The sequence below is a fragment of the Pseudonaja textilis genome, chromosome 3 (genome assembly GCF_049901715.1).
Source record: "Pseudonaja textilis isolate UNSWEBS1 chromosome 3, rPseTex1.2, whole genome shotgun sequence".
Lineage (NCBI taxonomy): Eukaryota > Metazoa > Chordata > Lepidosauria > Squamata > Elapidae > Pseudonaja > Pseudonaja textilis.
The window spans coordinates 160,186,564-160,214,538 of NC_141992.1; the positions used below are offsets into that span (position 1 = coordinate 160,186,564).

The 27,975-nt window shown below is 38.5% G+C and overlaps 1 protein-coding gene across 9 annotated transcripts in view; it reads left to right on the forward strand.

Moving 5' to 3' along the window:
* The window catches only part of SNTG1 (syntrophin gamma 1), a 211,096-nt gene that overhangs the window by 29,115 nt on the left and 154,006 nt on the right, over positions 1–27,975 (forward strand). Inside the window, exon 2 of one of the 9 annotated variants that reach the window (XM_087931229.1) lies at positions 20,949–21,061. The exons of the other annotated variants lie outside the window; for them this stretch is intronic. The gene's annotated coding sequence lies outside the window, so the exon portion shown is untranslated. The remainder of the gene's footprint in view (positions 1–20,948; positions 21,062–27,975) is intronic. 9 annotated transcript variants of the gene reach the window in all.

The window sequence follows — 27,975 nt, forward strand, 5'->3', positions numbered from 1 at the left end:
GTGTGCAATAAGTGCTGAATGACGGGCACAGGGTAGGCGCTAACTTGTAAATATTTATTGATTGTTGTCTTGTAGTCCGAGCAAATTCTCAGGCTACCATCTTTTTGAGGGTGTGACAATGGGCGTCTCCCACTTGGCGAAATCTGTTGGCTCAATGACCCCTTGTTTTAGTAGTTTATCCAATTCAGCGTCTAGTTTTGGTCGAATAGCAAATGGAACTCTACGTGGTTTTAATCTGATTGGGACTGCCTGGGGGTCAACGGTGAATGAGATGGGGGTTCCATTATAACACCCCAGCTCCTCGCTGAACACATCTGCGTAGTCAGCGAATAAGGAGTCAGTGTCTGAGGTTGAGACAGCATGGACTCCTGTTAACCCTAGGCCGAGGTGGGGAAACCAATCGAGCCCCAATAAGGTGGGTAGATTGCCGTTAACTACCACTAGTGGTAGGTGGCCTTTAAAAGCTCTAAAACTGACAAAGAACTTGCCTCTGCCGATCACGGGAATGGCCTTCCCCTGGTAGTCCTTCAGACCGAACTGGCATCTCTGAAGCCGGGTAGTAGATAGGCTGGGGTGGAGTCTCTTGAGGGTGTTCCACGAGATTATTGAGAGCGCTGACCCTGTGTCAACCTCCATGTGGCACGGTTTACCTTCTAGGGAAACGGAGAGAGAAATTTTACTAACAGTGTGGTCAGTACGCCTGGCAAGGCGGTGCGTGCGACAGTTTAATACTTGCCTCTGAGGTCCCGAGTGCGAGGACGGGGGTCTGTGTGCAGCGCTTTGGGGGGCTTGGCAGACTCTCGCAATGTGCCCCCTCTTATGGCAGTTGTTGCAAACGGCTCCTTTAAACTTGCAGGTGGCCCTTTGATGTGATCCCCCACAGGCTAGGCACAGCGTGATGTGCTTGGGTGGACCGGTGTATTCTTGTTTGGCCCCTACCTGCGACCGTCTGTCATTGGTGAGGCGATGGACATCGTTCTCATCGCTGTGGGCTTCCTCCGCTTCCACCTCTTCGGAATGGACTGGGAACGATGCTAGCTTGGCACTTGGGCCCTGAATTTCGGTGGCTGAGTTCGTTGCTAGCTCGGCTGCTAGGGCCTCCTCTACCGCTTGCGCAAGGTTGAGGTCTTTTTAGCTAGCAGTCGCCTCTGTAGGTTGAGATCCTTGACCCCACAAACTAATTGATCGAGGAGCATGTCCTCCAGGTATGTTCCAAACCTGCAGTGCAGGGCTGCTGTTCTGAGGGCGGCCATATATTGATTGATGGTCTCCTTACTTGATTGCTTCCTCATACGGAACATGAACCTCCTGGCGATTTGTGAAGGTCTGGGAGCGTAGTGGTTAGTGAGGATCTCAAGCAACTCGGACCACGGAACGTTTTTTAATTCTCTCGGCGCTACGAGTGCTGCGGCGGTATTGTAAACGGTGGCTCCGCAGTAGATTAGGAAATAGGATTTTTTCCGATGCTCTCCCGCATCCGCCAGGCCGACCGCATCGATGTAATGATTGAAACGGTTCTTATACGATTCCCACTTCTCTTCGTCTGGTTTAAACGCGGGGAATATTGGGTTGGAACTCATGGTGCTGGAACGGCTGGGCTACCTGCGGAAAAAAATCTCTCTGGGACTACGAGCGCTCGTGAGTTACTAGTGAAATCAGCTCTGGAGAGGTTTTTTGCTAACCTCTCTTTCTCTCTCTGGGTTACCACGTTGGCTGCTAGCCGTTGGAGGTGTCTAGATTCGCGCCAAAAAAGTGGGCGTTAGTGACTCTCTACAGCGCTGTGCTGTGATTCCTACTGGCTCGAAATTCAAATGACACCCGTTTGAATTTCGCGCCAAATGCAGAGCGGCTGCGGCTCGCAGCGCTTCACTTTCCCCGTAGCGGGGCTAACAAGCGGCTACAGACGCTTCTAACTTTTGACTCAGACCGCTTTCTCTGGCTGCGGATCTGCGTTTGCTCTTTTTGATCGCTCGTTTTGTTAGCTGACCGCTCTCTCTGGCTGCGGATCAGCGTTTCCCTTATCGCCAGCCGATCGCTCTCTCTGGGCTGCGGATCGGTGGCTAGTGACTCAGCGGTTGCAAGGTGCATCTGGTAGCCATCCCATCCTCGTCGCCAGTGTTAAGTTTGAGCAATGAGAGGCTGAACCAGAGCATGAGTGCAACAGTACTTTATTTTACAAATAAAGGGCTGACCGTGCTTGCCAAGCCTGGAACTGGCTCGCAGCAATCAGCGACCAGTTGGACCCCGCAGCCTGCTTTTATAGCTGGCTGCTGGGGAGAACCAACCAATGGGAATGGGGGAATATCGCCCACACAAAGTGAGTGGACCTGAGTGAGAACTCCTTGAGTCCTCAGGACATAACAGATACCTACAACCCTGTTAAAATATTATATGCAAAATAAATAGAAACAGAAAGAAATAAGAAAAGAGAAAGGTCCCCTGGAAATTTTTATGTATCAAGCCTAGCAAGGCCTATATTATATATTCATGCCATATTGTATAGTTTCATTATCATTTTAAGACTGTTTTCTTAACAACTGACTGCTTTCCTCTGTGCAAAGTGAGCCATTTAAGCATATAAACAAGCATACCTTTTTAAATAATCTTCTAAATGAGACTCCAGGCTGTAAAAAAAGCCTGCTCAGATACAGAACGATGGAATCTCATTGCATACCTGACAGAGAATTTCTCCCATTGAATGACTGATTATACAGGATGATGATAAGGAAATCTCAGTTACTGCTTTACTCTTCCCCTCCAAAAACTTACTCATTATAAGTTTCTTCAGAAGTCTCATTTTAATTGTAAAATGTGTATTTAAATTTGATGTTTGATAAGCAGCAGAATGATAGATTAATAACAGGAGAACACTTGGTTGTAATAATAAATTTGAGATTATGGTTCCTATGTCCTGGGAGACTAAAGTAATATCCTTGCTCTGTAACAGAATGTAAACTGCATCTATAAGAAAATCAGATTACACAGAGATATTTGTATTATTGAGCAGGTAGCTGAAACATCCATAAGATTTAGATGTAACAATGATAAAAAAAAAAACTCAAGATACTTTAGGTGTGAGATTCTATTATAATCAATCTGGTTTATAATCAGATTGTCTGAGATTTTCATGTAAGAACTGTGAAATTTATATCTCTAGTCAGCAGATGCTGATACGGATCAATTAAACTGTATAAGGATCAGTTAGACTGCATTATGCTCTTCATTCTGCACAGTAAATGGCTTTTTCATAACTTTAGTACTTTTTAATAACCTTAATACTGATTGTAAAAGTTGATATGTTAAAACAAAAAGATTTGCCAGGTAAGATTTTGGATTGTGCTAAACGTTGGCATGGTGTTGCCAGTTCTGTTACTTTTAACAGCATAATAGTATCCTTTTCAAATATCTTGGGAATTTTTTTCATCTGGGTTTAAAAACACTTTTTAGGAAAAAATAACCTGCATGTTATAGAAATGCTGGTCCAATTTTAATCTAGCATAGCCATATTGGGAAATATCAGCCACAAACACCTAATCCAATCTTGTTGGCAAGGCAGCAAAATTAATATTTGAACTGTAAATTAAGTTGTTACTTAATTTGTGGTCAGTTTTCAACTAATCATAATATTCTTGTTAGTGTTTCTCCTTCAGTGTTGAATAAGTTTGATATTATTCAGCTTTATAGACCGTATTTCGTGTAAGATTTAGCTTTCTTTAATAATATTTTGAGAAGAAGTCTTGTGTTCTTTTGGATGCTAAAAACTGTTTAAAATCTTGATTCTCTATTTAGGACATTGCTTCTTGGAAAATAAATGTGCAAGAAATTTGCAATATTTTAGTCCTATACAAAATATTGCAATCATAATTTTGAACCAATAGTATATTTAGCTTTCATTTTTGCTTGAAAGTATATGATTGTTTCTGTTATTATCCTTGTACTTTTTAAAACATCAGAAATAAGCATCCAGACAATAGCAAGGACCCAATAAGCTGTTTTCTAATGCTTACCTCTGTGTATTTAGTCTGCACTGTCATTTGGTATCTAGCCTTTCATATTAAGTCATCCTTCTTATATCAAATTTACTTGATGATTTTAAGATATTTGCATGCTATAATTATTCACAGCATTCACACATTCCCTTGTATTAGGGATGAACAACCTTCATTTGTAGGGTTGCATGGGGTCTTTTAAAATCTTCAAATTTTGTCTTTCTAATTTGACAGAAGGGGAAATTATCTTGGTTTTTAACCAATCTGCTTTTGAGAGTCCATTTCATGACATATCATAAAGCTGAAGATTCCAGGCATCAGTTCATTGGCAAATTCTGATGATATAAGAGAAATTGAATATAAAATTTCTATTCCATATGCTTGAAATAATTTCTATAGTTGTTTTTAAGGTATAAATATAGTTAATAATACCTGCGTAAAAGGAAAATTAAATGTTCCTTTTACATTTAAGATGTATGTGGTATTTTGAATATTACAACTTTAATTAAATAAGATTATTTTGCAAAGAGCTAAAATTATTTATAGAAGTGGGAACAAATTATATTATAGTACTTTAAAATTGTACAGTTAGAGAAACCATTTTTCATCTAAATTCTTGGACTTTGGACTGCTTATGTCTTACTATGAAGGCATTGTTTTATTCATATTGATAGGACAATTCATGTTAATATGATAATTTACAGAAGGTATATCTGCACAACATATACAAGCTATTTAGCACAGTTAAATAGACATACCTTAACTCTACAGTTGATCCAAGCTGATGTAACAATATTCTAAGAAATTTCTTTCTGGTTCTTCATATAGATGATTTTACAAAGTTAATAAAATATAAGGTTATAATAATTGCTCATAGTGAAGGTAAATATAGATACTTTGTATGAGAAGAATAAAAGGAAAAAGTAGGAATATGTTGCACAATTTTAGGAAAATGCAGTTTATCAAAGATTGCAGAAAAAGTGAACAGAAACCTAAAATTTTTGAGGGTGTATTATCCTTTGTTTCTTTCTTTCAGTTGGCTCAAATGTGAACTCTTCAGACAAAGGAAATTGATGTGATGAAGATTAGTTAAGCTGCTTTTGCTTCATTGAAAGATCTCAATTGTCTCTCAAGCAAAATTCCTAAACCCCCAATGGGCATTAACCTGTACAGAGTAGTCAAGAAAGTGGTTTGGTGGGCTGACTGTCTTCCCATTATTTTCTTTTTAATTTTAACTTTGGAAGTTAAACTGCAGTTTCAGCTTAAAGCTGCTATAGAAAGACATCTTGAAGACAGGTCATGAATAATGTATAACTACTTCTGTACTTCTAGGCTGAAATAGTTAGGCAGAATATCTTTAACAAAGGGTATTATCTATTCCCTTGTTCATCATAAAGAAATAAAACAAGACAGTGATTGCTCAGCCTTAGGATGACTGAACATGAATCAATGTAATTTTGTTATCGCAAATACTTCAATGCTAAAGTTTGTTGCGGAATTTAATACTTGATTGTTTTAATGTTTTAGATCAGTAGTCATCAACCTTTGCACCTTGGCTGCCTGGTGGGAGGGAAAGGAGTGGGGAACCAGGCCAGGCAAGCAGTGGGCCAGGGCGCACATGCACGTGCACCTTGACTTGTGAAAGTTGAGCTCCTCACACATATACATGTCTGCCCACCTGCTGCTCATGCAAATTGCTCATGCACGCTGGCCCGCTGCTCGCATGGCCCAGTTGCAAATGGATGACAGCCCAGTAGTGGACCGCAGCCTGGGAGTTGGGAATCCCTGTTTTAGATAATCAGTAAATACTACAGATAACTGCAAGCAATATTTTGGGGAACAGCTAAACAAAAGGACCTAAATTACAGATAAATTACAGATTTGCAACTAGTTACTTAATGACTATTTGAAATTAAAACAGGTCCAGTTCAGATGCTTTAGAGCCCATAAAACACTTCTGGCCATCATAAAATGATCTGACAGCCCTCTCCCCTGTCCTGAAATCACATAACTGCATTTCGAGCACTTGGTAACTGGCTTGCAACCAGTTGTAGCACCCCTTGATTACGTGACCACGATTTCTTACTTTTTTGCTGGTTTCCAGCAAAAAATTTCCCATTTGGAAAAATGGGTTTCCATATAAATGGGTTTCCATAAAACTAGGGTGTTTGCTTAATGGCTGTGCATTCATTTATTGACCACTGCAAAAAAAAAAAAAAAAAGACATAAAATCAGGTGTGGTCAAATAGGTGGCTTGATTTATCAGTGTGATGACTTACAACTGATAATCTAGTCCCAATTATGGTAATAAGTCAAGGACTACTTGTATATTTTCTAAATTATTTCGAACATAATGCCAGATGTAAAAAAGAAATTTGCAAGGTTCTACAGAAGATGAATCTTTCGATTTCAGAGGCAAAAATGGACAGCTTTTGAATGATGCAATAGAATTTTTTTTTTTCACTTAAAGCAAGGGTGTGAAACTTGTGGCCCATGGACTGAATGCATCATGTGCTGGCCATGCCCATCCCCAGTTTAGCGAAGGGGGGGAAATTGCAATACATCACATGATGACAAAGTGACGCTGCAAGTTTGATGCCCCTGACTTAAGGAATGAGATATTCAATATCTTTTCCTTTCATATTGTGCCCATATTATCTAAACTTTTGTCCAGTAATATAAAACAAAGTTTAGAAGCATCACCTTGGATGTTACTTGTTATTAAGTGTACTGAAAGAAGTAACTCTAAGATATGACCTTGGTATTAATCAGATTTGTCTCATGCCTGGATGATGAAGAGAGTCCTTTAATAACATTTTTGCTACCCTCCTCCCTAATGCACAGTGTGCAGATTCTACTTTGCCAGCTTGCTTTATATTTAAATTAACATATGGATGAGTGGAGGCTTTGCAAGGAGCATTGGTTTGATTACCAACTCAGCTTTTGCAGTGTTGAGTTTAATTGCTACTAAGCAATTCTGTGGCATCCTAGCTGGCTATTGAAAGTAACACATTATAACTGGATGCCCTTTGTTTGTATACATTTATTCTAGCAACAATTAGTGGGCTTATGGCAGGCAGTGTATAAGAGCAGAGCATTATTTATTGGTTGAAATGTCATTTATCTCTCTATTTACCCCTCAAAAGCCCCAAGGACAAGAACAATCTCTGCTCCTTTTGCAAATGGAAGAAACTTTGGAATTTTTATTCAAAATAAAAGTAAATAGTTTCCTAAATATTCTTGATACAGTATATACTTTAAGTTTTCTATATTTCCAATGAGACTAAAACATTACTGTATTCTTGATTATGTGAATTAGGTTGAGATATGATAGTGATCAATCAGAAAATCTCTGCCTAAACAATACAATTTATTGCAGTCTGAGAAAAAGAAAAACACATACAGAGAGAATAATTCCTTCCAGGATTCCTTATTAATGGCCTAAAGTATAACAGTTGCGTTTCCTTATTAATAGGTAAAAAAGATTTGAGGGCCAAAAGATGGAGAATTTATGTAGGATCTCCTTGAGAATAATAACACACTGCATCTCCTCCAGCAGGGCTGTTGATTGACAATTAGGCGTATGTGCATGTCTGTGTGTATGAGAGGGGAGAGAAAGAAAGAGAACAAACTATATTTGCTATATGAGACAAATTCAGCAGCAGAAAGCTAAAAATACTTGGGATACAGGAATGTATTCATAGGGGTTGTGTTTTAGAAAAACAAGTTCTGCGTGCAGGAATACTCATTACTTGCTTCCTGTATTTGTGGATAAAATATATAACCTTTGTCCTGCCCCTTGTATTTTTATTAGTATCTTTATTATCAGACAAGGTAGGAAGACAGACTAACAGGCTTCTTTCTGGATTGTCTTGCTTTGACATCAAGATTTCCAGATTGTTATTTTCCATATCCTTTTTGCACAAGCTATATTCATAGAATATAAGCAGAACCTATAAATAGATACTTCAAAATGGAATATGTACTACACTGTATTTGCTACTTCATAATTGAATATCTGGAATTTTGGGGTGGGGGATCCAGGTAGCATTTTTTGTGAAATACAAAATTGCTATTGTGATTGAACTACCAAGTCAGCCCCTTAAATTCTCAGTGATTACTAAAACCTCCTTAATATACAATCTATAGTATTCTGTCTGTCTGTCTGTCTGTCTGTCTACCACATTTTTGGGAAACATGATAGACAGACAGACCCTGTCTTATTTTCTTTTGGGCTCAAAAATAAGCACTGGGGCTTATTTTCAGAGGATCTTTTTTTTTCACCTCCAGAAGGCGGCAAGTGTGCGGGCTGATGGGAGTGGGAGCACTGCTACCACCAGGCCCTTCTGCCCTCCCATTGTTTACTTGCCTTCAGCCTCAACAAACCAAGCTCTCAACACACCCTGGACTCCGCTCTCCCTGCCTGCTGGCTTTGTTGCTGCTGGAACACTGGAGATCAGGTCTTGCTTAGGTTGCTGCTGCAATGAGACAGAAGGCCATGTAGCATATTGGAATTGGCTCCTCCTCACTTCTTCCCATCTGCTGGGCTTGCTGCACCTCCTGCTGTTGGCCTCGTGGGGGCTCTTCATCATCCTGGCTGTGCAACAGTCCTGCTGGATTGCTCCTGCCTGGCATGGGGCAACTCAGCCCAGTTCTATGACCTCCACCCCCAATGCCAGTCTTCTAGTGGTCATGCTGCCCTGCGTGAGCTCTGTGGTGGTCCTGCAGCAGGACGGAGGAGGGAGGGGGATCACCCCCTCCTCCTTTGCACCCCAAAACCATCTTCCCTGGCCACCAAGCCCCTTCTTCATCCCTCTCACGGGAACAAGATGTGCAACTCAATATTATCTGCAGAGACCTCCCAGTGCAACACTCTGCTGCAGCTTCAGAGCAAACTTCCACCTTCCATGCACAGGATTACAAGGCTGGAGGCTCCAAAGCCACGAGGGGAGCATTTTTGGATACGCGTCTGTACAGGATTCCCTAAGGAAAGGGGGATTGACAGGAAAATTCCTTCCCCAGCCACCAATGATTTTCTGAAAGAGTTTTCCTCACCGTGCCCTCTTCCAATCTTTCTCCCTGTACCTCATGTCAAGTAAAATCAAACCATGAGATGGCCACTTCTGCCTGCCTTCTCCACTGTACTCACCTAAACCAGGTGCCCCCTCTCTGCTCATCATTCCTGCCAGTCCTGCACAGGTGCACATCCCAAAAAATGTTTCCTCTGCATCTTCGGCACAAGGAAAGGATGATCATCAGAAAAATGGAGGGGGGGGGTGGGTAGGGTGTTCTTGCTAATCCTCTTTCATTGGGGAGCTCTGCACATGTGCATATCCAAAAATTCTCCTTCTATGGCTTCGGAGCCTCCACCCCTGCAATCCTGTGCAGGGAAGGCGGAGGTTTGCTCTGAAGCTGCAGCCCAGCGTTGTACCTGAAAATCTCCACAGGTAACATTTCTGAAATGTTAACTTTAACATTGTACTTATTGGGAATTCCCCTCCCCTCATCATGGTTTGATTTTGCTTGAGATGTGGGAGAGGGAGAAAGATTGGAAGCTGTCCTGCATGAGCTCTGTGGCAGCCCTGCAGCGAGATGGAGGAGGGAGGGGGAGATCTCCTCTTCCTTCTCTGCACCTCAAAACTCTGTCTTCCTTGGCCGCTAAGTCCCTGGCCTACACCCAATAAATCTCATTGTAGGAAAAATAAGTATTGGTGTATTCAAATCTGACATTGTCACAATTCCAAGAAATAAGTTTAGTTTATCAGAAGGTTAAGGTATCCTTCTTGAGTGTACACAGTTCCCAATATAGTCATGTTTTGCTCTCACTATACATGAAGCGCATATACATTTTCTTTGCTAAACATCTTTCTTCTTTAATAAAATGTTTTCTTCTTTAGTTTTAAACTCCAAATGAATCCAAAAATATAATGATGCAGTTTTACACTTTTTTCATATTGATTTGGATATTGGAATAGTCTCTAAATAATTATTCATTATTTAGTAAAGAAATACAAGAAATGTAAAGAAATACAATAAAGAACTTTGCAAATCCTAGAAACTTCAAGAAGCATAAAGAGAGTCTGTATTATTACAGATATGGAATATGTATATATCAGAGGTGGTATTCAGCAGGTTCTGACCAGTTCTGGAGAACCGGTAGCAGAAAATTTGAATAGTTCAGAGAACTGGCAAATATCACCTTTGACTGGAGATTTTACAGTATCGTTCCCGTTCATCCACCAAGCCATGCCCACAGAACCAGTAGTAAAAAAATTTGAATCCCACCACTGGTATGTATGTATGTATATATGTATGTATGTATGTATGTATGTATGTGTATATATACATATATATATATACAAACATATATATATGTTTTCTGAGGTTCTCGCGGGTATTTGTATGTGGATCTTTGGTTGTTCGGGTTTTCTCCCGCGTAAGATTCGAAGTATCTAGGCAACGTTTCGATGAAGTCTCATTCATCATCTTCAGGCTCCTGTCTTCAGCTCTTGCTTCTCAGAGTGATGTGAGATTGCAGCTGCTTCTTCCTTTTAACTGCTAGTGGGGGTGGGACTTGATTGGGTGGGGGCTTGGCTGTGTTCTGATTGGGTGGGGGTGTGTTCTCATTGGTGGGGGGTTTGGCTGTGTTCTGATTGGTTGGGGGGTTGGCCGTGTTCTGATTGGTTGGAGGCGTGTTCTGTTCAGGTGGGGGCTTGGTTGTGCTCAGGTTGGTCTTAGTTGCTGGGGGATTTGAGTTGGTGAGCTGTGATCTTGCTGTTTGGCTTCGAGTTCGCGAGAACCTCAGAAAACAAATATTGCACCTCTACGGGGAGGAAACCCACCATCTGACCAGGACTTATGAAAAACTTGAAGTCCAAAGAGCTTCCATTTTATGTGACCTTGCATTCCTATGCAACTGCCGAGATCAAAATTTAATTCCCACAAGCTTCCAACTGAAATTCCACACCAACACAGCAGCCACCAAACGCATCCTAAAAAGAACAGAATTGGCCCTAATTAGAAATGAACTTCACACAAAAAGGTTTCTCCTAGACCAAATCAACAAAGATCTCCTCACACTCCACCTCAGACTCAGCAACAAGATTCACCCCCTACTTTGGGACAAATCCAAACAACTCGCTGTCTGGAGAGCCAAAACACAGACCACCCTCAAGACAGACACACACACCAACAAACTCAGGAAACTACAACAACGCCAGAAACCAACTCCTCCCCCCCCACAGCCACACATGAAACAAACAGTGCACAACATCTCAGACAAGATCCTCACTGAAACTGAAACCAAGGTCCTTTCAAAAGGATTCAACTTTGCTGTCGCTCCCAAACACATCCCCACAGAAACCATCATATGCGGAGTTGAAACCAGCCTGACCAAAACCAACCCTGATGATGCTAACAAAATCAGACTCGAAATCACCAACATCCTCTGCACTAGCAAACCACCCAAAAGCAACTTATCCAAAGAAGAACAAACTGCACTACTTAACCTGAAAGAAGACACCAGCATAATAATCCTACCAGCAGACAAGGGCAACGCGACAGTGGTTATGAACACATCTGACTACCAAACCAAGTTAACCAACCTACTCCAAGACCCCACATACAAACCCCTAAAGACAGACCCCACCACCTACCTAGAAAAAACTACCAAATCCAAAATAAAAGCCTCCCCCATCAGTGATGAAATCCAGCAAAGAAATCCAGTGAAGAAATCCAGAGAGAAATCATCCAGATGCCCTAAGCTTTATGGTCTCCCCAAGATACACAAAGAAGGAACCCCACTCAGACCAATAGTCAGCTCCATAGGCTCACCTCTACAAAACCTGGCCAAATTTCTCGCCAAACAACTACAACCCTATGCAGAATCCATCAACTCACACGTAAGAAACTCATTCCAGTTCATCGAGATCATAAAGAAACAAAACTTACAACCCAGTGACCTACTAGTAAGCTTCGATGTCATATCCCTCTTCACCCAAGTGCCAATAAAAGAAGCCTTGACAGCCATCCAAAACAAATACAACCCCCCCAAGCACATCCTAGATCTGACCAACCACTGCCTATCCAATACATACTTCACCTACAATGGACAAAAATACAAACAAATAGAAGGAGCACCCATGGGATCACCCCTCTCACCTGTCATCGCAAACCTCTACATGGAACACTTTGAAACACAAGCTCTAGAAAAATACGACCACAAACCCAAACTCTGGCTTAGATACGTAGATGACACCTTCATAATCTGGCCACACGGGAAAGAAAAACTGAACAACTTCCTCACACACCTCAACAGCCTACACCCCAAAATACAATTCACCATGGAAACAGAAGCCAACAATCAACTTCCCTTCCTAGATGTCTTGGTATACAAAAGATCCAATGGCTCCCTAGGACACACCATCTACCAGAAGAAAACACATACAAACCGCTATCTACATGCACTCTCACACCACCACCCAGCACATATCAATTCCGTAGCCGAGACACTCATCTCCAGAACAAAATGCTTAGCCGATGAACAACACCAAAAAACTGAACTACACACTCTCACCAACGTACTTACAGCCAATGGATTCCAAAGAAAGAAGATTACCCACCTAACCCAAAAAGAAACCCCAACCAAAATCCAAGACAGAGAACAAGAAAACGGCAAAGCCCTTCTCCCATATATAAAAGGCACTACAGACAAAATCAGCAAGATCCTCCAAAAACACAACATTAAAACAGCATTCTGCACAAACAGAAAAATATCCACCATCCTAAGAAACCCCAAAGACAAAATCGAATTAGAAAACCAAGGAGTATACGAAATCCCCTGCACTGCCTGCCCTACCACATACATTGGACAAACTAACAGAAGAATAAGTGCACGCATTGAAGAACATAAGAACTCAATCAAAAAAGAAGAAACGACCTCTTCCCTGGTCCAACACCTCAAAGCCACAAGACATGAAATTGACTTTAAAAATACCAGTACAATCGCCAAAACCGAACACTTCAACAGCAGAATAATCAGAGAAGCCATAGAGATAGACAAACGCCCACACAGCATGAACAAACAAGATGACACCTCCCGCCTTCCAGCCATTTGGAAACCCGCCCTCATGAACAGACGAGTACCTAACATGAAGAATGACACCAGACCCACACCCATGAGAGCCACACAAGATGCCACCACCACACTTCCATGTAGAAAACAGACTCACACCCACTCAGAAGATGAGACACGACCATGGACCAGAAGCTGCACTGCAGCTGCATCACTACCCACTTCAAACCCCTCCGAGCCATACATGAAGCAAACCGACACCCACTATGAAGATGCAGCACGACCACGAACTCGAAGCCAAACAGCAAGATCACAGCTCACCAACTCAAATCCCCCAGCAACTAAGACCAACCTGAGCACAACCAAGCCCCCACCTGAACAGAACACGCCTCCAACCAATCAGAACACGGCCAACCCCCAACCAATCAGAACACAGCCAAACCCCCACCAATGAGAACACACCCCCACCCAATCAGAACACAGCCAAGCCCCCACCCAATCAAGTCCCACCCCCACTAGCAGTTAAAAGGAAGAAGCAGCTGCAATCTCACATCACTCTGAGAAGCAAGAGCTGAAGACAGGAGCCTGAAGATGATGAATGAGACTTCATCGAAACGTTGCCTAGATACTTCGAATCTTACGTGGGAGAAAACCCGAACAACCAAAAATCCACATACAAATACCCGCGAGAACCTCAGAAAACATATATATGTATATGTATATGTATATGTATATGTATATGTATATGTATATGTATATGTATATATATGTATGATGTGTGTGTGTGTGTGTGTGTGCGTGTGTCAGATGAAGCTGAATTATCCAGGAGAAAAAGCCTAAAACAGACATTTCCAAATGCTAGTTTTGATTCTATATGCGGGAGTAAGTAATTGGGAGAATCTGTAAATAGACATATGAACATATCCTATTTGGAATAATTGTCAGCTATGCAGTGCTGTTTTGTTTTTGTTTTTTTGTTATGACACAATTGTGATGCTAGTAGAAAGCTTTAAATTGCTCAATAGTTTCTACATCTCTGTGAATTATTTTTACAATAGTTAATATGTAAAATGTTGAGGGTCAAAGAAGTTTGGATTTGAGGAAAGGGCTGTTTGGAATACAATGGGAAATAATGTTGAAAATGCTAGTGCTTTTAGCACTGGATCTTAGTCATTTGTGCAAATGGAAAATTCTCTCTTAATGGAAAGGATGTCTGGACTCTTAGATTGGAAATGCTTATATTAAAGCAGCAAGTAGACAGCAGAAATATTCCAATAAAACCAAAACAGAATGATGAGTTCCATTAATTTCAGCAAAAGGCTACATATTATCAACCTGTTTTTCTTTTGCCTTCACAAATATAGTCAATTAAATTTGATGGATATGTACTTCCGTAATAAATTAGTTACAGGAAAAGAAATATATTTCTGTGTACTTGTCCATCCTACCAGGGACACCTGTCACTTTATCATTTCAGCTTCAATTTTTATTTTTTGAGTACATACACATTAAGAATGAAGCAGAGTCTAAGAGGCAAGCATATATCAGGATGTGGTCAATTACTGAATATTTCAAATCACAGAAGTGGACATGGATGTTAGCAGGATTTTGCGATTTTCATCAAAATGATGAAAGCAATGTCACAGGGTCTCACTGCAAGCTCTATCCTTTTTGATTATGTGTGCAAGATCACAAGGTACCTAAAGCAGTAGGCTTGTTTTTGACATTTTCCTTTGTCCTTCCAAGAATATCACTAGAAATGGATGTGTTAAAGGTGAAGCTCAAACACTTTCCTGCTCTGTCAAAAGTAAGTTAACTGTGTTACAGAAGCTTCATCTTGGATAAGCAATGCAAGGCAGCACAGTTTTTTATCAACACCAAAATGTTGATAAAAACACTTTAAAATCGGTGTATTAGGAGTGTTTTCTGTTGTATTGGGTTCCATTTGGTTCTAAAATATCAGTCTCCTTATTCCAACTTGAAACTATTCATGTGAATAAGTTCCTTCTGTTTACTTATCCAGATATTTCAAAGACAAAAAGATGGAAAAATAAGGCAACCCTGAACTTTTAAGCAAGACCGGCAAAAATATTTTTTAAAAAAATAATTGATGTGAAAGAGACTCTTGAGGCAAGCTTTGACTACATCCATGAAAGGGTTTTTGAGCAGTGCTACAGGAGTGGCTTGTGCAAGCAAAACTTTTAACAGAAGATCTGAAAGGTTGGACACGAGGATATCCTTTGAGGCCTCCTGTCCCAGGTCAGACTCTCTCCATTTTGAATTGTGGCTGACCATCCGTCTGCGTCTCAACTGTAAATGTGAACTGGGAAACTCTCACTCTCATTGGCTAGTTGGTGATGTAGAAATTGCACATCAGTTTCAAAATGAAGCATTTCTTGTGTCACTGATAAGAGAGCAATGGCCTATCAATAATCAGTATAACTGTAAGAGGCAAACCCAGGAAGGCAGGGGGGAGTTGGTAGTAGAGGGAGCCAGCATAGCTATGGAATTGTTTTCATTCCCAAACTAGACATTTTCTTCTCTACCGTCCTCTTAGAAAAAACAAAGCCCTCTAATATAAAATGAGACAAATTGAAACAAAAATCAACTGAACATCTATAACAACAGAATAAGGTTGTCTGAATTGAAGTTTCTTGTTACAAAGAAACAGCTAATACAAATATTAAAAGATACCAATACTGTAATATCAAATATAATAACCAACTCACTTCAAGAAACAACCCAACTAACATAATTGGTTTGTAGCTGCAGTTACAATAGAATGCCTCGGATGTAATATCAGCAAAAAAAGAAAAAAAAGCCAAATAGTACACAATCAAAATGATCTGGCTGAAAAATAATGTCAGATCCAAGTAAGCTAGAACAGGTGAAAGAAAAAAAAGCTGAAGAAGAAGACCAAAGAACATTGGATCAAGAAATATCAGTTAGAAATAAGATTAAGGAAGCATTGGAAATAACAAAGCAGCAAATTAAAGCTAGGGCAAAGAAGATCTGCAGATATGAAGCTGAAATTGCACACTATAGGCAGAATTTCCAATCCCAGTCAAATTATAAACATTCAAACCATCAATTGAGAAATTGCAGTGAACCAATCAACATCTGATAAAGAAGCAGCAGTGTAGTTCTGGGTGCAGTTCTGGGATAATTCAAAGAAATATGACAAGAATGAACTTTGGATAAAGGAGGTGGAGAAAGGAAAAAAAGCTGAAATGATAGAATATGTAATAACAGCAAAAATGGTGGCAAAAAGGGCAAAAAAATCAAGAACTGGTTAGTACCAGGTGAAGATGAACGGTGTGGTTTTTCATTAAAACATCTAATTGTTTGCCAACTATTTAGCAACCTAGAGAAAGGAAGAAGTTTGGTTAACATCTGGAAAAATGTATCTTATAGTGAAAGATCCAACAAAGGGACAGCACCAGATGACTACAGGCCAATTGCCTGCTTATTAACGATATTCAAAGTGCTAATTGGTGTGGTAGCTGATGCAGTTCTACAGTGACTATGTGAAAACAAGCTATTTTCACCTGAGCAAAAAGGAAATTACCCAAACAGCAGAGAAACAAAAGAGCAAACTGAGCGGAGAAAATACCATCAAGGCCCTGACAATCATGATCTTGGCAATTTCAGCCATGACATAAACAGCTGGAATCATGGACTGGATTCAAGGAGAACTAAAAGCTCTGTATAGGAGACTAGAAAAATAATGAAAATGCATCATGTTCTTCATCCATACAGAGTTGTTGATAGACTCAACTTCCAAGGGAGCATAGGTGGATGTGCATTGTTGCAAATACATCAGATAGTTGAAGAAGAAAAAAGGAATTGGAAGAATTTGAAGGACAGTGAAGAAGAGGTACAGAAACTAATACACCATGAAAACTTGCTGAATACGAGAGTGACCAAACTGGTTTGCAACAAAGACCAAGTGACAGAAAAGACATGAGGTTGGCAAAGTATTACATGCAGAGATGAGCTGCTGCCGGTTCACACTGGTCTGCTCGAACAAGTAGTTAAGATTGCATACAGTTTGGTGAACCGGCAAATCCCACCACTGGCTGTCACCACCCCACTCATTTTTTGGGCTGTTTTCAGGCCATTTTTGACCATTTTCAGGATGTTTTTCAGGCCATTTTAAGGCCAAAAATGGCTCAAATGCCCTAAAAACAGCCCCAAATTGGCCCCAAAACACCCTGAAAATGCCCTGAAGAATACATGAAGAATGCCCCCCAAATGCCCCCCAAACAGCCTGAATATGGTCCAAAACTGGCCTGAAATTGGCCCCAAAATACCCCACAAATGGTCCGAAAGTTGGACTGGCCAGGAGGTGGGACTGGGTGTGATGAGTGATGTCACCCATCCAGTCACATGACCAACCAGCCACAAATACCCAGCCAGAGAACTGGTTGTTAAAAAATTTGCAGCCCACCACTGATTATATGGCCAGTACTCAAACCAGCTAGTATACAAAACATATAACAAGACCTAGCAATGACTAAGAGCAGGAAAATTGAAGAAAGAGATAAAAGGGGTTAATTCTGGCTGCATAAGTTCTTGAGTCTATTTATACTATTCCTGATTACTTATATTATCTGAAATTCCTCCTCAAGTTTAATGAAAGCAGATCAAAATAATCAAATCTGTAATTTGGTGCAATGATAGATTGACTATGATGTTCATCTGAGCTACCTGAACTGCCCTTAGATTGTTTCCTTTGTTAATTGCTAATGCTTTTCTTCTTTTAAAAGCTATACTATAAACTTTAAATATGTACCAGACTAAATGACTTTGTATAGTATCCTTACTAAATAATAATTGAATTTGCTGGATGTATATTACAGCTCTCTCTTCTCTGTGTGATGTATCAACTGCACAGGGAGGTTAGGTTGCCTTATGCTTAGTTTGGAAGGCTTGTGACCTATGAGGATTTAGTAGTTTGTTGGATTGTTGCTCATTTAATTCTCTCTCTCTCTCTCTCTCTCTCTCTCTCTCTCTATCTATCTATCTATCTATCTATCATCTTTAAAGTAAGTATAAACTTGTAAGAAATCCCCCAAATGGCTTCTGAAAACTCTGGTCAGAAAGATTTAAAATACTATTGCATACCTTAAATAAAATATAAAAGGATATTTTGGTTTTATAAATACAAACAGTTCCTCAAATGGTAATTAGAGGAACATGGCATGAAGACAATGTTTGACAAAAAAAATAAGCCCTTTGCAGCTATGTGGAATTATGTCTGAAACTTAATCACATAAATGACAAAATATTGAATTCTACAAACAACAAAAGATATTCTTTTATTTTGTGATGGGATTTTGAAACATCTTTGTTTCTTTAAATAACATGCCACAAATAACATTACAGTATTATGAGAAACGTTCTATAAGATTCACTAGCAACATTAAATTGAAAACTTTAATTATGACTTTAATCTTAGTTTTCTTAACCCATCCTCAAATACTTGGCTAGCATTTAGGTATTTTTTTCATCCTACAGAATATACAACCTACAAAAATAACTAGGACAGGAAATTGTAACATTAAAAAAGTTTGAGTTGGAGATATTTTATTATATGAACACAAAATCTATAACTGTTCTGCACTGTTATATTTGGTAGATTCTTTCCTTGTGATATAAAGAGGACCACATATACAGTTTATTATTCACTTTAGATCATATTTTATCTCACAAGACTTCACTTTCACCAGTTTTGGCAACACAATTGGCAAAACTGGCAATTAGCAGTTTTCAGTATGGAGGAATCAAGCTGTTGGTGAATATTTATACATAGTAGCCGGTGCTGGGATTCAAATTTTTTTTACTACCGGTTCTGTGGGTGTGGCAGGAAGGATACTGTAAAATCTCCTGTCAGAGGTGGTATTTGCTGGTTATCCAAACTACTCAAAATTTCTGTTATCGGTTCTCTAGAACTGGTTAGAACCTGTTGAATACCACCACTGGTAGTATCCTTTCAAGCTTGTTTCTCAACCTTGACAATTTTAAGATCTGTGGAAATTGTTGAAATAATTTTTACAATACTATGAGCTACGTACACAATAGTCAACTGGCAACAAAGCTTATATTTGGAAGTAAGGAATAGGTTTTAACAGATCTATAAAAGAATACAAAAACCAGAAAAGTTTACATGGTTTTAGGTGAAATGTTATTAATTTCTAAGTGCACACTAAAATTTTAGAATGCAATGGATGCATATCAAAATATAATATTTATTTAAATATTAACTAGCAGAGGTTGAATATAATTAATTACAAAAAGTTTTTCAATCAAAAGTTTTTCTGTGACATTTAAGGAATAGGACTGTAATCAGTGACCTGAAGTCATGTAGGAAGCCTACTGCATTAAAAAAAAAATCACCCTCAAATTAAGAAATGAATGTTTTTTTAAATTTTCATAATTAAAATTTCCTTTATAAGAGCCAAAATGTGACATAGCAATTAACTTGACAAGTTAATTGTTCAACATTGCATGCCAACGATTCATGTATGTGTTTCCAGTAAAAGGTTAAAACTTATCTGTCTGGAGAATTACCAAAAATGCAATATCTATAATAATTTATTGATTCCATCTATACTTTTCATAAATTGTATAATGTATTTTCATAAATCTATCCAGGGAAGATATGAACCAAATTAAATTAAACAATGGTAAAATAAAATGAAAATAATTAAAATCAATAATGCCAACCATGAAAATATGAGTAGAATTAATTTCTGACCTGACTGAAGCTTGCCTATGACATATATATTGCCAAGTTCTGTGGCACTGATTTAGAAATTGATGAGACCAGTATCAGGGTTACCTGAGTTAGTAAACACTTTTTTAGTTTTAATTTCAACCTCCTTTGAATCCATATTTATTGTGGTGGTTGAAGGTAATTACCGTAATATTGAATGACTGCATATTTAAAAAGACAGTAAAATACACATATATACCCTGAACAATTATGACAGTGAATTTTTTTCAGTACTCCTAAGTTGATTGATACTGAAATTCAACTAATTATTTAATTGTAGTTTGAAAGTTATAAACGTGTATATGAGTACACACATGCACACACATGCACAAATACATAAACTTACACAGAAATAATAAATTTTGGAAGATCTGTATAGATCTTTTTTTAGAAGATTTGTGTAAACCATTCCTGTATATTTGTACTTTAAGTATAAATTGGTTAACACTATTTTGAATAGTGTGTAGAAGTTTATGTAATTTAAAACCAGGTATCCTAGTTGATACAACTGTTTTGACAGATTAATTATATCAGACGTCTATGATTAATATAAAATTAATTTATAACTTATAATTAAATTTATAGCTCAATTATAATTTCATTTTAAATTCCTTAGTGAAAGAAAGGCAAATATTTTTTCCTGCCACGTATTTTCCTTTCCTGTCAAAAATGTGAAAAGAAAAAGTGTAAAGATTTTCTTGCAAATGCATTGTTTTTCCTCAATGTTTTGATGTCAGGATAATTAAATGAAAACGTCATATTTTAAAAATACAATTTGAATACCATAACTAAGACATTTGATTCCTGATCATGGCTCAAAATATACATGCAGAGTATATGGAAATGTCAAGAACTAGGATAACCTTTGTAATGTAATGTAATATTGAAAAATAATGAATATTCAGAGTAATAATGCTTGTATTATTTAGATGCTATATGTGTGACTGGAATAAATGGGGGAGGGTATGTATGTGTGTGTAACTGTTTATACTGTTTTTTGTTTTTGTTTTACTGCTTTTGTTTTAATGAAAACATAAAAAAGCCTCATACCTTCTTGCCACCTGAAACTACTGAGCACAATAATTTCCATTATTGTACTTTACTACAGTTTTAAAGGTTATTATGCCAAACTACAGAAATTCACAGGAAGATGACTTGAAATGATTGAGATCCTCATCCTGAACTTGACCAGAAACTCTCCCACATGATGTGGCAGGACAGGTAATGGTTAGATAAGAATTTCAATTGTATAATAGGACTACACCATTTAAAACAGCTGATTGCTATTGATCAAAGGGAGAATGCACATTTCTTTGTATATTTCAGGGCAGTTGTAACCTACTCAGTGGTGGGATTTAAATTTTTTTACTACTGGTTCTGTGGGCGTGGCTTGGTGGGTGTGGTAGGAGAAGGATACTGTAAAATCTCCAGTCAGAGGTGATATCTGCTAGTTCTCTGAACTACTCAAAATTTTCACTACCGGTTCTCCAGAACTGGTCAGAACCTGCTGAATACCACCTCTGAACCTACTGTATTATTTGTTCTTCATACTTCATGGCCTTATGACAGAAAGGCTGTTGATTATTCCTACAGTTGGCATTTCTTTTCTCTGAACCTCTGACTCTTGGCTTTACTGTCCCAAATCTGTTGATATTTTAAGTTTACATTGTTTACTCCCTGCTTGCTTACTTTTCTCAAAGAAATGCAGTATTTTTTAAAGCTCAAAGATTTGTATATTTTTTAAAATGTAAACATACATTTTAGCAGTAAATATACAACTATTGTCTAAATAAACTGTTTTGAATTGTATATAGCAAATCTACTTTTGTAGGAAATGAAACTATGCATAATATAGTTTGTAAAGCAATAAAATATCCAGCATTATTGTCTTTACTTCAATTTTTCTTAGTTTTTTTTTTTAAATTTCCTAGAAAACAATGGGGGGGGGATTGGAATTCCCCAAAATATTGTATTTACAGATGTTACCTAATGTAAGACAGGCAGTGAATATAATACCTCTTCCTATTTTCTCCACAACAATTATTTTGTGAGGTGGATTGTGCTGAGAGAGAGAGAGTCTGCCTTTCATGCCTAAAGTGGGACTAGAACTCAACATCTCGTGGTTTCTAGCCTAGATCCACTTGATCAAACTGTCATGCTAATACTGTTATTAATATCATCTTTCATTTAATTTAAATTATATAATGATATCACTTAATTTTAATGCAAATTTATTAAGATTTGTTTTGAAGTAATACTTGCTGAAAAGCAGTAGGATATATGTTTAGATTCAGGCATCCAAAATTATACCTGGATGTAGCATAACTATAAGTGGAATGGATCTTCATGTAAAAATCATTTAGGTTATTAATATAGGGTAATGAGCTATCAAATCTCTTGATTCATCTATAAACAAACAGCTCAGATACATACGTGGAGGAACTGCTATGTTGATTTATTTTCAAGATTAGAGTTCGAATGCTCATTATCAGTGAATACCATTTTAGATATTCCAGAATTATTCAGCTAAGAATCTTCTTAGATAAGGCCATCAGACTCCGAGAAGGAGAAACAGTCTATGTTTCACACAAATGATGGCATGGCTCCAGGACCAAGGTGAAGATCTAAGTGGTTGAGGAGCCTGTGGCCTTCCTAAGTTATCTCAATGCAGCTGATGGCTGGTTTTGGCAGATATACTGCAGTCACCATCAAGGACTCAGGATCAAGAGATGTTAATTTTCCTGACTAAGTTATCTGGGGCTTAGCAATTAGCAAAGAGTAGGAGAAGTGTGAAGAAATGTGTTATTAGCAATGTTACATTAAGTGCACTAATTTCATTTTTTTCAGCAACAACAATGACAACAGAGATCTGTTATATCTGTTGCCATTGAAAACTGATTAGTTAAGGTGAGACTACATGTGTTTTTTCATTGCTTATGATTGCAGTATTTTAATACAACTATTTAGAACACAGGGATGCACTGGCTCAGTGGTTAAGACGCTGAGCTTGTCGATCAGAAAGTTTGGCAGTTAGGCAGTTCGAATCCCTACCACTGTGTAACGGAGTGTGTTCCCGTTCCTTGTCCCATAGATGTCACAAAGAAAATTTGGATGATTCTGATCTTTGTAGATAGACATAATTCTGAGAATCTTTTCCAAGGCTTTCATTTGCATCTTATCAAATAGTAGTCTGTGATATGTTTCCTGGCTGCTGGTCTCTTTATGCTAATACTCAGTCATTAAAAAACAGAAATTATCCACTGCTTTAATAATGTCAGTGTCAGTTCTAAGGCTGAATGTCATTAGATTAGTTTTCTTTACTGTAGCCCTATTTCTTCACTATGCTATTTGATTATCAGCTTGCGGATCATTTGCATCTTTAGCTGTCAGAGTAGTGTCATCAGTATAGCTCAGGTTATTGATATTTATTCTTCCAGTTTTATATTTATTCCCCCAGTTTTAGAACCATGTTCATATTCTTTAAATTCAGAGACTATCAAATTCCAGAATTACGAGGCTGGAATGGGTGGCTTACCATTAAAAAGTAGAAAAGCAATAAAAAGAAAATCAGAAACTTCTGGACTTGTAGATGGCAGAATAGAAACCAGGACAGATATATGGACTATCACATAAACTATGCCATGAAGGGCTTTAATTTACTACCATTATTTCAGTGACTTTTCAAAGTTATGGTGTGCTGAGTGAACTTCAGGGACTTATAACCGGTGCCTGAAGTTACAGCCTTTGGAACAACCCTTGGTCACCTGATGAACATTTCAACTCCTTCCACCCTCTATTCTTCCCCACATCTCTGCCCTTTTGGATGTCCTGCATTCCACCACGTAGCCTTGCTGCCACCTCCTACAGCTCACCTTCACAGGATCCAGGCACTGGGCAAAGTATAGCTATGAGGTACATGTGGTAAGGTTAGGGAGAGCCACTGGCAGTTCCTTGGGTGAGGTGGAGGCCGTGTGTGAGGCCTGTTTGGGGATATGTGTGTGGAAGAACTAGAGGAAGAGGAAGAACATGAGATTCCAGGAAGTGCAACACATACTCTGCAGCTTGTTTTGCAAGTAGTCCTAGAAAATAGACCTAAGGGCTTTAATGAGGAGGAAAGTCCACCCCTGACAGAATCTACCCACAGTTCCTTCTGCTCACTCTCAGTCCAGCCTTCCTCCTGCAAAGCCAGAAAAATACACACAATGAGAACAATGCCCTACCTGGGATGGACACGAAGAGTATTCCATTCAATCAGAGAGTGAGCAGCATGTAACATAGCAATAGCATGTAGTCTTCTATACTTCACAGTGTTTTACAGCCCTCTATAATTGGTTTACAGAGTCAGCATATTTGCCCCTAACAGTCTGGGTCCTCATTTTATCTCAGAAGGATGGAAGGCTGAGTTAACCCTGAGTCAGTGAGATTTGAATTGCAGAATTAACCTGTAATACTGCATTCTAACCACTGCATCACCGTGGCTTTTCAGCCAACCAGGGAGAGGCACATGGATAAAGTGCGTGAGTTGGGTGTTGCAGAGAAGAAAGCAGGTTATTAGCCAGATGTGAAATGTGTGCATCAGCACCACACCTGCTTTTGGGTCTTGTATTTTTCCTTGTTCTCCCTACTGAAAGCTCAGTCTTTTCTTTGCAAATACCGACTAGAAAAATGAACAAATCCTAGAGTCACTTGGTTGGGTTGGGTGGCTATAGAAATTGATTAAATGAATGAATGAATGAATGAATGCCATACATGGTTGAGGCAGTGCTAGGAGATGCAGAGGAGAGTGGGGTGTGGGCATAGCTTTAAGTCTTGACTGAGGAGGGAGATCTCTGTTACCTTGGCTGGCAATGCTTATGATTCAGGGACTCGTCAGCCACCACTAAGGGTCCCGAAGGGCCACTAGTCCCAGATGCCATGCAAGAGAAGCCTGGCTTCTTAGATGTCCTGTGCCCAAAAGATGGCCACATCTGCTGTCAGTGCTGAGTCCTCAGCAGGAGGAAAAAAAATGGCAAAGATCAGTGATGTGCACTAGGGGCAGTGCATGGCTATTTTGGCTACGTGCACAACAGGAGTTTGGAGCAGTTTGCAGGTCACTTAAAAGGACAGAGATGGGAGGAAAATAGATGGGTGAGGAGAGTTGAAGTAAAAGTGAGCTTGTCAGGGTAAGAGAATTGTGAGGTCCTTATCTAACAATGGTGTTGACCTAGCCTAACAAGCACAGCTGGGTCACTAAGCAATGTAGTCACATGATGTTACAACTAATAATCACATCACTTAGTTCCAGTCCCAATCATGGTTATAAGTTGAGGACTACCTGTTAGTGATAACTGTGCACAGAAGCACATTGGTAAGCAGTGAAGGTCCCAAAGCAGTAAAGTCACATGGACTTTACTGCTTTGCGCCATCCCCCTGAGGGCATGTCGAATTTTTCAACATTCAATTCCCAAGCATTAGTGTACTCAAAAGTTGTGACATGTATTGAGGATTGTAAAGATATTTTGGTTACTTTAATATAATTTAGATGTGCTTGGTAAATAACTACATAAATATCAGAACTTTTAAACATGTTGTTTGTTTCATTTTCTTCCCCATATTCATCAACTAGGTTAAATAAGCAAGGAATGTGCATAGCCTTGTCTCTTTCCTTTGTGAACCCGTTTCACTCAGATTCTACCAGACTGTGGCTTTCTGGCCAGTGTAAAAGTTTTGCATAAGAACAGTGAGGTGGCCTGGGATGACTATTATCTTAAAGATATTCCATGGCCTGCCTTGATGACACATTGCCTTTCTATTGGCAATGAAGTACATATTGTCTTTTTGGCCTCATTTGTTTTTCTGTTATACAGTGTTCATCGGCAATAATGTGCTTTATTCCTTAGCTTTTTCTAAACTAGCTTGTACATCTCGCACTTCTCTTTCCATCCAGGATTCTGATTTTTAATGGATGAACCTAAACAGCAGAAATACTATATGGAAATTCCTAAATTTAAGTTTGTGTAGTGCAGCTTTAAAATCTGCATCTTTGAAGCTTTAGTTGCTGAAAAGCATTATGGGCTTCCATTTTGGGGTAATTGCTGACACATAAAGCAATATTAATAATGCACAGCTAGAAGGACTTTAGTCCATTCTTTATAGCAAGTTTTAAATCAGTCATTTATAGTGTGGGTAGACTCTATGTTCCCTAATTGGGAAGAAATCATGGTTTGCATTTTGCTGGAAGCAAGATTCGATAATGCTATAATCCCTTTTTATGAGGTTGAGCACTTAGAGAAAAGATAAGTTAAAATATAACCAGCAAATAAATGAAAGACAGAAGAGGAAGCTTCAGTTAATCTGATCTTCATGGTATATCCAGGGAGGGATGAAGAGTTATTGTGACTTAAATAACAGGAAGTTGTATGCTGTATTTCAAAATACATTTTGCTGCAGTTCCAGAACTCTTTTCAAGAGCAGCTATGTGTAACAGGGCTTGGAAATAATCTAATCTGATGTGATAAAGACATATGTAATAAAACCTGGGATCCTTCTGACAGAGAAAGATCCAGCTACCATACCAGTGGTTTTTAGGTAGAATTGTCAGACTACAGACTTCATCTCTCAATGGCAGGAATTCAGATTACATTTTATTCCTGATCCTAGGATAGTTTGGCCATTGACTAGCATGTTTCTTGTCTGGATTTAAGCCTGTTTATTTGCCTCAATTGAAAGAAAATTTAGATTTCCTAAACCACTCTTGATCTGGAAGCTATCCAGAAGTCTACAAGAGAGGGCAGTAAACAAACAAACAAACAAACAAAGAAGAGATGCATCCCCTCCTTTCAGTTCCTATCATAAATCTTGCAATTAGGGTTACCAAGTTTTCTCAGTCCAAAAACTGGACTAAAAGCCATGAGGAAAGATGCAATAAAATTTCCAAAACTCTCGATTGGGATGCTGTGGCTCCTTTAAGTCTTAAAAAGAGTCAAAGGGCAGCTGATTTTTTTTCAGCAGTGATAATATATAGTTCTTTTCCCCCTTCACTCTATAAATTGTAAGAGATATGTTGCATTATTTTATTCATTATACATAAAATCATAATATATGTAAAGGAAGCTGGAATAAGGCATCATAGTTTATGAATAATAATGGAGATATTTTAGTATAAATTCAGTTTCTAAAGGTAATTTTTAATTAATACTCTGATGTTTCGTGCATGACCTTTTTAACAAAATACAACTAGCTGTTGACAAGTGCTAAACTCACAGTAAATAAAAATCAGTAAAAATTAATCTAATCCTGAGCTAATGAGATGCTTTTGAAAATTGCCTCTTCCCTGATTCCCCATCTTACTTATAATAACTGCCTTCTAAAGAGACTTCATTTCTTTTGCCTCAACCTCTTTTCTTCCAAAGTGGAAAATCTTCCCTCCCATTTTTTAAAAATGTGCATATTAATAATACATTCCCTTTTAATATCACAGCTGGTTTGAAATAGCATCCCCCTTTCTCTTTTTTTGCAGCTTCTATTTCTTCTAATCTCCAGAGAAAATCATGACAATTGGCAGAGAAGTTACAGAAACTAATTACCAAATTGATTACACTTGTAATGACTATCTGGATTCAAATTGAATTGAAGAAAGAGAGATACAAATGATTGGGCCAATAGATTTCTCTAGAAAGAGGATGTACATAAACCAATTTGGATAATAATCCTTGACTTTATTGTTTCTATTATTTACTGCTAAATTCCCACTTGGATGTATTCAGCTGAACAGTGTCAGATTATTTGACAGAAACCTAAAAGCAAAAGAATAACAACCATGATGCTAATGATAATAACAAGTTTAATTTCTTACATGTTTTCAATATAGATTAGAGTGGGAAATCTAATTATTACTGATATAATAGAAATTACTTGCTATTTTGTTTGCTATTCAGTAATCATATTATATCAGATTTGTGAAGGTAACGAACAGAACGGTAGGGTTGATAATATCGTTAAAGTTTGTACTGCAGCACTTATCTTGCAAAATTGCAGTACTTTTTATAGATTCTGTTGAAAAAATAAATCCAATTTTTGGTTTCAAAATATTCTGTGATATAAAAGAAATACAGGAATATCCATTAAGCTTCACTGTTGCTTAAGTCTATTTGTTG